A 13709-nucleotide genomic window follows, 5' to 3' on the forward strand; every position below is an offset into this window, starting at 1 on the left:
GAAAGAGAGGTCATGCAGGGGTTGGGGGAGGGGAAGAGGGAGAGAGAATAAGTCCTGAAGCTGACTCCCTGCTGAGGGAAGAGCCCCACACAACACGGGGTTCGATCCCAGAACCTTGAGATTATGACCTGAGCTGAAATCAGGAGTCCAATGCTTAACTGACAGAGCCAGCCAGGAGCCCCACCATTTGCTTTTGTCTCATGGTCTTTCTGTGTCTCTTACAGGTAAACACACATGTGTGTACACAACTACATGAACACACGAAGTTAAAACTTTTTTTTGCATTTTTTCTTAAATTATTTTATTTTATTTTATTTTATCTTATTGACCAGAAACATGAGAGACCCTTGAGGATAAGGAACCTCTCCAGGTTATTGCTTGGTCTTTCTTCTTCTAGGATTTGTGATGAATGGCCAAAATATATCCTCCTTTAAATGTTCTTTGCTTCTCCAAGCTTTTCCTGTTAGACATAGCAGTGTCCTTCTGAGCCTTGCCACCCCAAAGTGGTTTTGAAAACACAATAGAGAGTGACATTGCTTGTCAGCGCCAAGTGCTGTCATTGCCTGGTGCTCATTGATTGGTTGCCTCTTCATCTCTGTGCTAAGCAGTAAAAAGACACAATCTCTCCCCAGGTATCCTAAAAACTGGTGCTTGCACTGGCTGCCTCCCAATCTGCTCATGAAATGGAAAATGCAGCCTGATAGTTAAGCTCCTGGCCATGCAGATGGTGCTGGGATGCTGTGTTTGTGAGGCTTGGGAATGACAATGGAGCCCCAACTCATGGCGCCCAGGGAAGGATCACATGCAAATAGGAACAACCTTTATTAGTGTCAGCTGCTGTATCAAAATCAACGATCGTTACAGCAGCTTGAGATGGATGGTCTAGGATAGCAAACCATTTGTTCAGTTTTTAAAATGGCCTGAGAACTGTGTCTGAATAAAGGAGTATGTGGACACAATAAAAATAGTAAAAGAAAAAAATATAACTAAATAGTAATGGCCAACATCAGTGAGCATTTACTACTCATAGGCATCTTGCAGACATTTCTGTCCCCACAGTTCAATAAGTAGTGTCATTACCCCCAATTTACAGATGGGAAACAGAGCCTTAAAGAGAGAAGGTGTTGATAGAAGAGCATGTGCTGGTAAGACTTGACCACATCATGCGGCATTAGTTGTTAGAGCTGGGATCTGACCCCAGACAGAGTGCTTGTAGGGACTAAGACTGTTCCACAGCAGGAAATGGGCTTTTCAGTGCCTGTTCCTAGGAGTTACCAAAACAATAGGTGTCTTTTGAATGAATGAATGAATGAGTGTTCCTGGTGGACAGTTGCCTGTTTCAGTTGTCTCCCAAGGGCTGAGCACACAGTAGGCTCTCAAAAAAGTCTCCGTGTTCAGCCACAACTTCCTCCATGATCAGCCTGGAGGAGTCCTCCCTGGCTTTCTGAACGCTTCTGCTTCCCTAGAACAGAGGAGGCCTGTCTGGGCCGGACACAAGGACTGGTTCTGCTGCTGTGGCCACTCACAATATGTGACAGGCGGCTTGATGCTGAGCAGGGCAAAGGGCACACAGTTGCAAGAGCCAGATGGTTGTTTCTGAATCCAATTCCCTCCTGCTGCCAACCTGCTCTGAAATACAATCCATCACTCCCCATGATAGATGTCTTTGAACTTGGGAGCTTGGCTCTTGAGAAGTGGAGGAGGGAAATTGAATACCAACCATCCCTGATCCCCCAGAGAGGTTCCCTTATGACCTGAGATGGCAACAGCTTGGAAAATGGTGTCGCAGCTCAAATTAGTACTGATCAGGCATGGTGCGCTGGTGTCCCAGATGCCTGGCCGAGACAGCAGGGAGAGTCACCCATGTCTCCATCAGCATCTCCACTGCTAACTCCAGCTTTGGTTAGGAAATCAGAAATTCCCGAGAGCCTCTTGTATCAGGAAGCCCAGTACAGAGGCAGAGGTGGGCTGGGGTAGAAAGGCAGTGGGGCAAGAACAGAGAGATCCTTGAAGTCCAGAATGTCTCCATAGAAACTACCAGTGGACCTCTCTTTATATTCTAGTTGTAAATATGTGCTCGTATTGAAAATATGTAAACTAAATTCTTATTGCACCATTTTATCTTATTACAGTAATTTAATACATACTTACTTAATTTTGAGTCTTTTTGTACCAAATAACAGAAACACTCAAGCTAGCCCAAGCAAAAAAGAAAACAAACAAATAAAATGAAATAAATGGCTTCTAAGAAACAGTCCAGAGGGTCTTGTTGAGCTCTAGTGGGGGGAACAAGCCTGAACCGAAGGCAGCCCTGGAACAGAAAAGTCCAGTGGACTAGCTCTGCTCATCTCGGCATTGGCTTTACTCTCCTGCCCCTGTCACAAAACACCTGCTTCGTGGGCCCTTTCTCCCTCCTCTTGAAGAGACTGGCTTCCCCCTGTAACTGGCTAGCCACCTGTGGAGAATCTGATTGGTCCAGTTAGGGTCAGGTGTCTGCTGCTGCTCCAATCAGCTGTGCTCAAGGAGATAGAGTCATGGGGTATAAAAAGGTTGCCTGGGGCTCATCCCTGCAGACCTATAGGACAGTTCCGATAGAGAGGGGAAGGGCACTCATTGGCTGGACAGATACATCCAAAGCAACTCATGAGAACTTTTGCTATTTGCAAAGATTTATGAAAATACCAGGGGGAAAAAATGAAGAAAATGAAGCATCTATTTCCTTGGTTGCCTGTGGTATCATTTAGAATTAATCAGCTTTTTCTATGATTTTTCTTCAGTGTTTGATGGTGAATCTTAAGCTCCAACCCTTCAGTTTCACTACCTCAGAGCAATTCCGTCAAACTTCGTTCAGTCAGATTTTATTGAGCACTTACTATGTCCTAGGGGCCATCTGGATGAGAGGATACTGCAATGAACAAATTAGACAAAGATTCTGCTCTCCTAGAGCTTATAAACCAAGGCGAGGGATCATCAACAAGTAATGATGCAGTGGAGAATCTATCACATAGTCATACCTAAAGTGAGAAGAAAGAACAAAGTTACAGGAGTCACCTCCTGTTCTGGGGGTGGAGGGTGACCTCATGCATCAGGGGAGGCCTTCTGACGAAGGACATATGTGCTGTGCCTTGGAATGTCAGAAATCACCCACTCTGTGCAGCAAGGGAACAGGGCAGCAGGATGGGGAACAGCGTGAGACCTGAGACAACTGGGCTGCTGGGGCACGAGGGGACAGGTGCAGCATCGTGGGGCAACAGCACAGTGAGAGGGGCACAGAGAGATCTGAGATGAGGTGGGAAGGTAGACAAGGACAGATTCACACAGGGTTTGTGGAGACAGTGCCAGAGACTGATTAACCTTTCCAAAAGTTGTCTATCCTTTCCCCAAGCTGAGTGTTGAGGGGGAAGCAGCAGGGGGAGTGTTATTAAAATTATCGATGCCTGGACCCTCCATTCAGACATTAAATATTAAATCAAAATATTTGGGAGTAGGGCCTAAAATTCAGTATTTTTATTTATTAATTTTATTGTTTAATCAACTTGTACATTTTGAAAATTTTGACAAATTCATACAAGCACAAATAGAAATACACACATCCCGCCAAATTGAGATGTAATGTATTTTTGTCACCGTGGAAAGTTCCCTCATGCCTTTTGCAGTCAAGTGCTCTATCACTGAGCTATTACACACACCCCCCATCATGCCTTTTGTAGTCAATCCCTCCCTCTACTCCTGGCACCAAGCAACCACTGATGTGCCTTGTGTCACCACAGATTCCTGTCACCTCTGCTAGAACTTCGGGTAGATGGTACCAGTTAGTCCATGCATTCTGCAGCTGGCTTTTTCTTACCAGCATGATGACTTGGAGATTTGCATTTTTATTGCTGAATAGCGTTCCATTGTGTGGACACACCACAATTTGTTTACCCGGTCACCGGTGGACGGATGCCTGCCATTTGGGGACTCTTATGAATAAAACTACTATGAACATTCACATGCAAGTATTTCTGTGGACGTGTGTTTTTATTCCTATTGGATAAATATTCAGGCAGAATCATTGGGTTATATGGTGCGTGTACGTTCAACTTTTTTAGAAACTCTCCAACTGTTTTCTCAAGGGACTGTACTATTTTACACTCCCACCAGCAGCGTAAGAGTTCCAGTTGCTTCACGTTCTTGCCAACATTTGGCATTTTAAATTTTAGCCATTCTGGTATGCTTTCACTGGTGACTTCATGAGTAATCCTGTTTTGTTTTGTTTTCCCCGAAATAACTTCATCTGGCTTGGGTACAGGTATTGCCGCTTTCCCAAAACCGAACCCTCCTCTTCTGATTTCTGGAAGAGTGAGTGTCGAGGTGGATCAGCATGATTTCTTCTTTAAGTGTTTGCTAGAATGCGCAAGGAGAGCTGTCTGCGTCTGAACTCACCTGCGCCACCAAGCCCAACCAGCTAGCTCTTCCTCCAGCGTCTTCTCTTTCTTTGATCCGGCCACACGAATGCCTTTTGCTGAGGGTCTCTCCTGTGAGCCAAGCCTGGGATGGATGACCAGCAGCCTAGCCCAGGGTGGGTCTGCTACGCTGCTCCCCTCAGGGCCAGGGGGCACTGGGCTAGGCCACTAGAGCTCTGTTCACTGGTTGTCAGTTAGGTTTCGTCAATTTGTCATTTTCATCCTTCACACAGAGGGTTGAACATTGGGTCTTGCCTAAAGAGGTGAATTGATGGGGAAGCCCAGGAAGCATTAGGCTCTCCCACCTACTGCGAATCCGTGGGGGCTTGAGGAATGCTCGGTGGAAGGGGCCAGGGTGCACTGAGAAAATGTGTCTATGTGAATATTGCTGGCACACTGCCTAAACAAATCTGGAAAGGGACCTGAATTTCTAAGCCTCTAGTATTTGTTGTGATGAATTTTCTCATTATAATTAGATACTCATGTTCATGCAAAATTTGTATTTGTAATTTTATAGACTTTTCCTTGAAGTGGATCCCCTAATTGTATAAGGTTTGTGCGTCACAAAACTGGTCCCCTGTCTGGACATTGCTATGTTTATCCTCAGTGAGTAGAGAGCAAGCCCTGAATGGAAGCTTCATTCCCTGCCTGCCTGACAGCACCCCTGCCCCCAAGCTCTGGATCCTGGCCTCACACTGAGTTTAGCATATGTGGTTCCATGGGTACAGATGTCCAGTTTGCTTTAATAGAGATGTTTCTCCTGATCTTCCCTCCCCCCACTGCCCACCAAACTAAAGAGGGAAGGAAAGGCATATGGAACAATGTGTCCACATTGGTTTACCCTTAGGAGCTGACCTGATAATGGATAACAGCAAGGCTTTAGGTCTGGCCTATGGAAAGGAAATCCTCTTTGCTGCAGACCCTCACAGAGGGCCTAGAATAGTCAGAGTAGGCTGCCTGGAAGAGGCGAATAAGAGCTGAGGCTGAAAGGGAGCAACAACTGCACTGGAAGAGAGAGAAAAAAGATGTTGAGTTGACAGAGAAAGAGCCCTGAGAAGCTCCCAGCTCAGCAATGAGGCAGACAGCCTGCAGGACCTAGGAAGGAGGGTGTGTGCATGCCAGGGAGTGGTCTTGGTGAAGTGGTGACACTTAGGGAACTTTGAAAATGAATACAGTTTGCTTTATTTCCTTCTGGCTAAGCCACTTTTCACATGGCTTTAACATATACTTTTAAAATCCACAAAATAGCACAAAAGGGTCGGCAGGGAAATGCAGGTCTCCTTTCTCTTCCTATCTCCGTCTCCAGTTCCCAGGCCAGAAGCAGCTGCTGTCACCACCTGTCCCCACCTGTGCAGCATTCTGGAATGCTGGATGCAAACGCAGGCACCTCTGAGCTCGCTTATACACCTGGAACCACCACCCTATGCCCTCTCGTCCCCCTTGGCATCTGTCTTGAAGCGTGTTCCACCTTGCCGTGTCCACACTGGCTCTGCTCTTCTTGCCCTTAGAGCGGCCTGAGCAGGGACACCATAGAGGATCTGGAGCCACCATGGACCACCTGCAGGACCTGGGCTGCTTGGCTTTTGAGCCTTGGTTTCCTCATCTATAAACCGGAGTGGAAAGTTGGGCCCTCCTCACAGCCGTTAGAAAGATTCGCTGAGAGAATGTGCCTATAGCTCAGGTAGAGAGTGGGGCGCAGAGAACATCCCATAGCTTGCAGCTGGTAGCGCACAGCCAGAGCAGAAGCAGGGCAAGAAGAGCCCTTCCGCTCTCCTCTCCCCACTGACCCCGAAGACAGAAGCAGCCCCGGCCCCTGTGTAAATCCTGCAGCTGGCCCTGAACCCTGGCTTCTCTGTGGGGTTCTCTGCTGTTGCCACCTACCAGCTCCCTAGGATTTGTGGCTCCCGGTGGAAGGAATGCCAGGTAAAGATCCTCCAGGCAGAAGGGCCACCTTTCTCTGTTTATTTAGACTCTGGCTGGACTCTGTTCAAGCAAGAGGCTGGCCGGAGAGCTGGGAAGGCATTTTGGGCTCTGCCCAAGCGGGTTTCCCTCCCACCATTCAGCTGGCTGCACAGCCAACGGCTTTGTGCGGAAACAGCACCACGCTGGGTCTCGTGTGGAGATGAAAATTAAGGGATAAATATACAGGTTTAATAATATTCTGTCATTTTGACAATCTCCGCTGCTTGCCTGTGATATTTTAATCCACTTTGCATGCTTTCGACATTAAGAGCTTCTGACGAAGTTTCACCAGGAAGATAATATCTTTATGTAATGGCCTTGTACTGTGTCTGTGATTCTAAACACAAATTTATTTGCTTTTATCACTTTGGACTAAAGAGAAAGAAAATGAACCATTAGAAAAAAGGCTTCTATTACCCCCCACACACGTCCTTTAATTTTCCCCTGGAAGCCTCAGCTCCTTCCTTTTTTCTCTTTCCACCCTGCGCTCACGGGCACAGTTCCATTATCTGTTCCAGCCCCACCTTTGTGGTTAGTATCGAGCCCCAGCCGGCCGGCCAGGAGCTGCGGAGATGAATTAAATTAGTGCCAGCAGGAGGAGTGAATTAAATCAACTGTAAAATAATGCCAACTTTCCCCGTGTTTCCTTGCCATTCTTGGACCCCAGTTAAATTTTTAAATTAAGTTGATAAGGGTTTGCAAATAGTCATCCTTAACCACTGATAAACAGAAGTTCAGACCGCTCAGATTGTTCAAAACCTGTTCATTCACACAGTCATTCATCTATTTGCTTAGTGGGCACCTACCCTGCGGCAGGCACAGTACCAGGCTGAGGGCCAAGGGGTGAGAGGGCACAGGCCCTGCTCAAGACTAAGGTGGCACGGGGGAGACACCCACAGAACCTGCAGCAGAGGGACCGCGAGTGGCTGAAAGGAAATCTCTGCAGAGGAAAAAGACATCCCTAAGGGCTTTGTAGATCTTGGCCAAGAGTTTGGGTTTCATCCCCATTAAGTAAGAAACCACTGGAAATTTTAAGCAGGGTGTGGCAGGCCAAGAGTGGCATCTTGGACACCAGCAGAGAGAGAAGGATCACTGATGGTATGGGTAAGCAGGGGGCAGGTGTGGGCTGACAGCAGAACGAAACTGACAGTTGTGGGGCATACACGGAGCCCAACACCACAGGAATGGAGGTTCAGTCTCCCTTCCCCTTCTCTCCCCCCTTCTTTCCTGCCTCTCTCCCTCAAGAGACAAATGCTCAAGAGTCCATTGCTTTGCTCTGATCCAGTCCTGCCTCTGTGGATGAACTCCCAGAGGCCCACTCAATACTTCTGCCAGCAAGGGAGGGGGAGACACCCTGCTGTGAGAACTTCATTTGCAGTAGAGCCCAAGAGAGGGGTAGTGAAGGAAGGGACCGATGGAGTAAAGGTGTCTGGTCCGCAGTCCTGGACCACTTAGGCACCCCCATCATCCCCCAAGTCAGAGAGATGGGGAGGGTACAGGCAGGAAGACACTGCTCTGCTCCTGCTGCTTTGCATTACCCTTCCCTTTGACATCAGAGGGTCATATAGCCCAGTTTCCTCAATTTTAGGCATAGGGACAGGATTCAGAGCCCCCACTCCCTGACCACTACTTGCCCAGGTACTCAAGTCAATGCTTGTTTCTACCACACTGTCCCTAACTCCATCAAACTTCACCTTCGTTCTCGGTAAAATATGCCAGTAACTCCCACTCATCAACCTCCCAGGCCTGCCGTGACTCATCTGAGACCAAAGGGGCTGCATTCCGGCTCCAAAGTGGAGCTCAGTGTGTGAATGGTGCTTTAAATAGAGTGATGGGCATCAACCCTGAGGGGACTTGCGCCGGGTCTTGCAAACTCTGGCTGCAGTTTCAAGGCTGTTTGTGAGAGAAGCGAGGTGACCAGTCCTGTGGCTGACTTTGAAGACCAGTCAGGGCAGAGACAGGCCAGGACCTGTATGGTCAGGAACCTCATTTTACCCCAGAAGCTGGGAACTTGCCTGTTTATAGGAACTCTGCGGATACTTAATGTTGACAATGAATTCAAATTCAAAGATCCTGTATGGACCAGACATAACCCATCTGCAGTCTGGATTTGGCCTATGGGTCTCTATTGTGTGATCACTGCCTGAAGCCACATTTCACGGCCTCCAGGACAGAAATATAGTTGAACTTCATTCTGGCTAAAAAACGAAAACAAAAACTAGTGAACAACATACACTTTTCTCCTCCTGTGTGACTTCTGAGTAGAGGCACCAAGGGCACTCACAGGAACTCATATGACCCATTCCACCAGAGCCAATGACATGCAATGAGACTTCTTCTAGGAGCCCTACAGGGGAAAGAAACTCACTTTGAATGAATTTTGTTGGGAGGTAAGAGCACTAGGAACCATTCTGCAATCCCCTAGACAACAGTTTATCTGAGAATTAGGTCTGCATGATAGAGGAGCCTAGGCAAATTTTGGCATTGCTCCAGCCCCTGGATTCACCTATGCCTGAAGTCCTACCCCTGGGACATTTCAGAGATAAAAATCCTTTATTTTATTTTTTTGGCTTTAAGTCCATTAGTTGAAACTGTCTGTCTCTTGGAACCAAAAGTAATCTGGCAGAGATAGAAGGACCCATATTTATTTAAGAACAGAAGGAAGGTGGGTCCAGATGGGGCCATAAGCTCCTGTCCAGGCAGCAAAGACCATTCTACCAGTGGTGGAGAATATGGCCAGCACAGGAGGCCAATGCATGGATATAAGTCAGAATGCCAGGAGGAATAATGAGCAGATTGTTCACATCCTGGTTCTGCCACCAATTTGTGTGTGACCTCAAAAAACACCCTCCCTCACCTGTGGACATTGGCCCCCAGTCTGAGGCTATTAAGTCATACTTGTTGAGTGTTCACTATGTGGTAGGCACTCTGCTACGTGTTTATTCACATCATCTCATTGCATCTTCCTGGAAACCACAGGTCCTTATCTTGTGCTTTACACACTTCCCCAGGGTTCTCCAGTACAAAGGGACGGGACTGAACTGAATGCAGGAACATACAGCTCTGAGGCCTCAGGTGTCTGAGGCAGGAAGTCAGGGCACTCTCAGAGGGTAACTGAAAGCAGGGGACATGCAGCTTTGAGAGAGGAGCTCTGGTGTCAGCTCTGAAGCTCCCAGATCTTGCTGCACAGAGCTGTTCATTAAAACTGTGCTCTGACAGCATCACACTCATGGGATTTTGTGTGCTCTTTTTGGGGGAATTTTTGGAGCTGTCACTGGGTTCAGTTGAGAAGCACAAAGGATGTGGGGGAAATCACACCATTAAATATTAATATTTTTCTTTGTTTTAATTAGATTCTTTCCCCTATAGGCAGGTAGAAGGACAGAGCCTTCAGAGGGCTGTTTGTTGTCTTCAAAAAAAAGCCTCTCACACAATCAGCACAATAATTAAGGAGCACTATTTTTTCTTAGCAAAGGAAACTAATTATTTCAGCCTGGTGCTGATTGATCCATTTTTTATGAGCAGTTTTAAAATGTTAGATGCATTTTGTGAACCGTTTATGAACAGTCCCAGCAATGGTGGGGTGGGTACCAGCTGTTTCAGGATGGTCCCCAAACAAAGATACCAAAGGTCAGTGCCAGCTTTACCCAGGACCCTTTACAGAGAACTTAAGATGCTTCAGACTTAAACCTTTCTCTTTCCCCGGACTGTGTCTTCAGAATGTCCTCACTGGGGATGGGAGGTCTTCCACCTGATCTTTACATGGGCAAAGTCTACCATCCTTCAATGCCCAGCTAAATAGCACATTGGCCCAGAAGTCTTCCAGGATACCCAGGTGGAGTTCTGTTTCTCCTCTGGGCCCCCACATCCCTAAGCCAAGGAAGATCTTGTATTTGACACAGAGACTGACCTGGGGGTCCACTCCTACCCCTTGCTGGTTGAATATCACATTGGAAAGGAAGCGGGGGGGCCGGAAGAGGGAAAATGGGGGCATGGGTGAGAGGCAAGAAAGAAGGAATTTAATCTCTTACTGCTTGATATTTTAAAATTAGAAATATGTACATTGGAAAATATTTATTAAGTATAGACCTCTGCTTTCCAGGGAGGGTAGGTCTAAGTAAGGGAGTGGTGGTGTTTGCTGAGTGAGTGCTAGGTATGGAGGTACAAATGAAGAAGGTGAAGGGGTTCCAGATGCTATTGTGTCATTCTTCCTCTTTTCTGTCATGAGGAAAAGTGTCAGGGTAGCGGGGCATTCGAAATACATGTGGAAACCTTTAAAACATATGGTTGCCAGATAAGGACTTCTAGTAAAATTTGAATTTCAGATAACAAATAATTTGAAATTAAGATTTAACAGAACAGGGACATCTGGGTGGCTCCGTGAGTTAAGCCTCTGCCTTCAGCTCAGGTCATGAGCTCAGGGTTCTGGGATCGAGTCCCGCATCAAGCTCTCTGCTCAGCAGGGAGCCTGCTTCCCCTCCACACCCCCCACCTGCCTCTGCTTGCTTGTGCTCTCTGTCTGTCAAATAAATAAATAAAATCTTAAAAAAAAAAAGAGTTTAACAGAACACCCTGCACTTTTAGCTACTAAATTTTGCAACCCTACTTCCTACACTTTGACACCGATATTTCACTTCTGGGAATCTATTCTAAGTAAATAATCTTTGCTAAGAAAAGTTTCACGCAGTTTCGAAAATACATGTTGAAAAATTAGGAACAAACAATATGTTCAATGGGAGGAAAACAGCTAAGGTAATTCGGAAAGATCCCCATGAATGAATATTCTAGTGTCACAGAAATGCTGTTGCTCAAGAATACACAATAACATGGAAGAATGCTTATGAAATAATGTGAAGAGGAAAAAAATTCAGGGAGTAAAACTATGTAAACAGAGTGTTCACTGCTGTAAAAATGATTGTTAAATTAAAAAAAAGAAAAAAGAAAAAAAAAGTCTGACAGGAAAATTGGTGAAATGTTAATAGTAGTGGTAGAGGTTGGTGAAATTATGGCTTTTTTTTTTTTTTTCCTTTCTACTTACGTGCAGACCCCAGATTTTCTGTAATGAGGAAGAATTCCTTAACTCTTCTATTGCATGATGTGAGGAAAGGAAGATAGTGCCTGGCCATGAGAAGCCTGGTGTTCCTACACTGGTGTCCCCTGGTTGTGCAACCTTGTGAGAGTTACTTCAAATCTCAGGATCTCAGGAGTCTCTTCTGTAAAATGTGAGAGATGGCACATTAGCTGACACAGCCCCAAACTGCTCTAGAAGTCTCTTATTCTCCATCCCCCTGCCTTTTTTTTTTTTTTTTTTTTGCCTCTTATCTCTTCTTTCTTTCCTCTCCCTTCCTTTTCTCTTTCCTTTCTTAGACTTTCCCATTCTCTGACCTGCCTCACTGTCAGAACTCTTAATATGAAAACATCAGGCAACAGTAAAATTCCAACCAGCCCACAAAACAGAATTTATTCCTACTGAAATAAATTAGTGGAAGTCAAGGGAAGCACACAGCTTGAGGAATAGTATGACCGGAGCACTTTAATTTCCTGTAGTTCTCTGGGCCCTGCTCTGGTTTGTCACTGGACTAGCTTCCTTTCTTTTAGCCGCAGTGGCTCCCACGATTCTGGGTTTCCAGCCTGCACGGCACACAGTCCTGATGGTGAGAGTATTTCTGTGTCGATATTCCAGAAGAGTCCTGAGATTTGTTTTGATTGAGTGAACTGGGTTTATATGCCACCTCTGTGCAAATAACCAGCACTAGGGAGGGGATGTCTGGATTTATTCAAGCCACTCAAGGTTCCAATCTGAAATTGTGAGTGTGGCCATGACCTGGAATGGACACCCGAAGGAAAAGTTCGGTATTGTAAGGGATGAGACAGAAAAAAAAAAAAAATTCTGGGGTGCTACCTACCAAATGTCTACCACATCAACCAGCAGGCATCGTGGAGAGTCAGCTGATTTGTCAGCACCATGCTAGGCTCTGGAATCATTTGGGGGAAGACCAGGTAATTACCTGTTTGAGTAGTGTCGTTATTCACCTGCTCAAAGCAAATGTCGAAGCACATGGTGGAAGATGGCACAGTTTAGCCCTTTTCTGGGTCTTGAATCACATTTGGGTTTATGTGTCTGGATTCTCTGGGCAGACAGAGACTACCATTGCCCAACTGACTTTGTGTGGTTCTAGCAGAACAGACTCACAGGAATGTGAAGGAATAGGGGGCAGGGCACTCCTAAGAACCCTATCCTCCTCTCCTATAGCTGAGCTGATCTGCCCAGTTTTGGAAACTACACAGTCAGACAAGAGCCATGCTCTCTCTCTCTCTCTTTCATTTTTTTCTTTCATCTCTGTAATTTACAAAATTCTTTTTTTTTTTAAAGTCCATGTCTCTCTGATGAGACTTTGCCTAATGAAGTATTTTATGGTATTCTCTCCTTTAAAAAAATGAGGTTGAATGTTTATTAAATTAATTTTTGCTTTAATGCATTTCCTCCATATTTCATGCTGTGGACACAACTGTTTCTGCAAATGACTTTTTCCAAGATGCCTGATTTATTTTTAATTGCCTCTGTCCCTCAGTTTGTTTCCAAGCTACACTTGTTATTTCTATTTGTTTAGTAGTTAAAGCCTGGAGATATAGCAGGTAAAAGCTTCTTTTGGTGAAGCAAGGGGAAGGCTGAAAAGGGTGAGAACCCATCCATCCGGATTGGTGGTACAAAACACAAGTTACTTTCCTGTGGCTTCGAGAATTGAAACACAGAGGATATTCTCTCCCATTTGTAAAACATTCTACAGTATAGAAGGCCTGTTTAGATGCACTATTTCCAATGTTACCTATTTTGGTGAGGTTTCCTCCGGCATCTTACGAGGTCATTAAATCAGGGGCTATTCCCATTTTTAAGGCTAAAATAAATAGTGACTTGCTAAATATTTCACAGCTGGCAGGAGCATCTCCAGAGTATTTATTTCTGACCTTAAAGATAAACATCTTTCCACTATCCTATTTCACAAAATAAAAACAAGAAAAGTCCAACTCCTAAATGCTTTTGTCTAAATGTTTTTGTCTTCAATATTTGTACTTTTAAAGAAAATATTTACACAGATCTAATCTGTATTCATTGTGAGGGGAAAAAAAAACACAAAAGTGCGTGTGTGCGCGCGTGCCTGTGTATACAGGTGTATTCATTTTCACTCATCAATCTCCACCTTAGGTGACCACTATCTGGAAGGACAGGAGGGCTTGAACTATGCTGTGAAGCAAGTCTTACCCTTCTGGGGCTTCATCTGCCCTCAGGATCCACCCTGCCCC

Source organism: Mustela erminea, chromosome 19, assembly GCF_009829155.1.
Source record: "Mustela erminea isolate mMusErm1 chromosome 19, mMusErm1.Pri, whole genome shotgun sequence".
Classification (NCBI taxonomy): domain Eukaryota; kingdom Metazoa; phylum Chordata; class Mammalia; order Carnivora; family Mustelidae; genus Mustela; species Mustela erminea.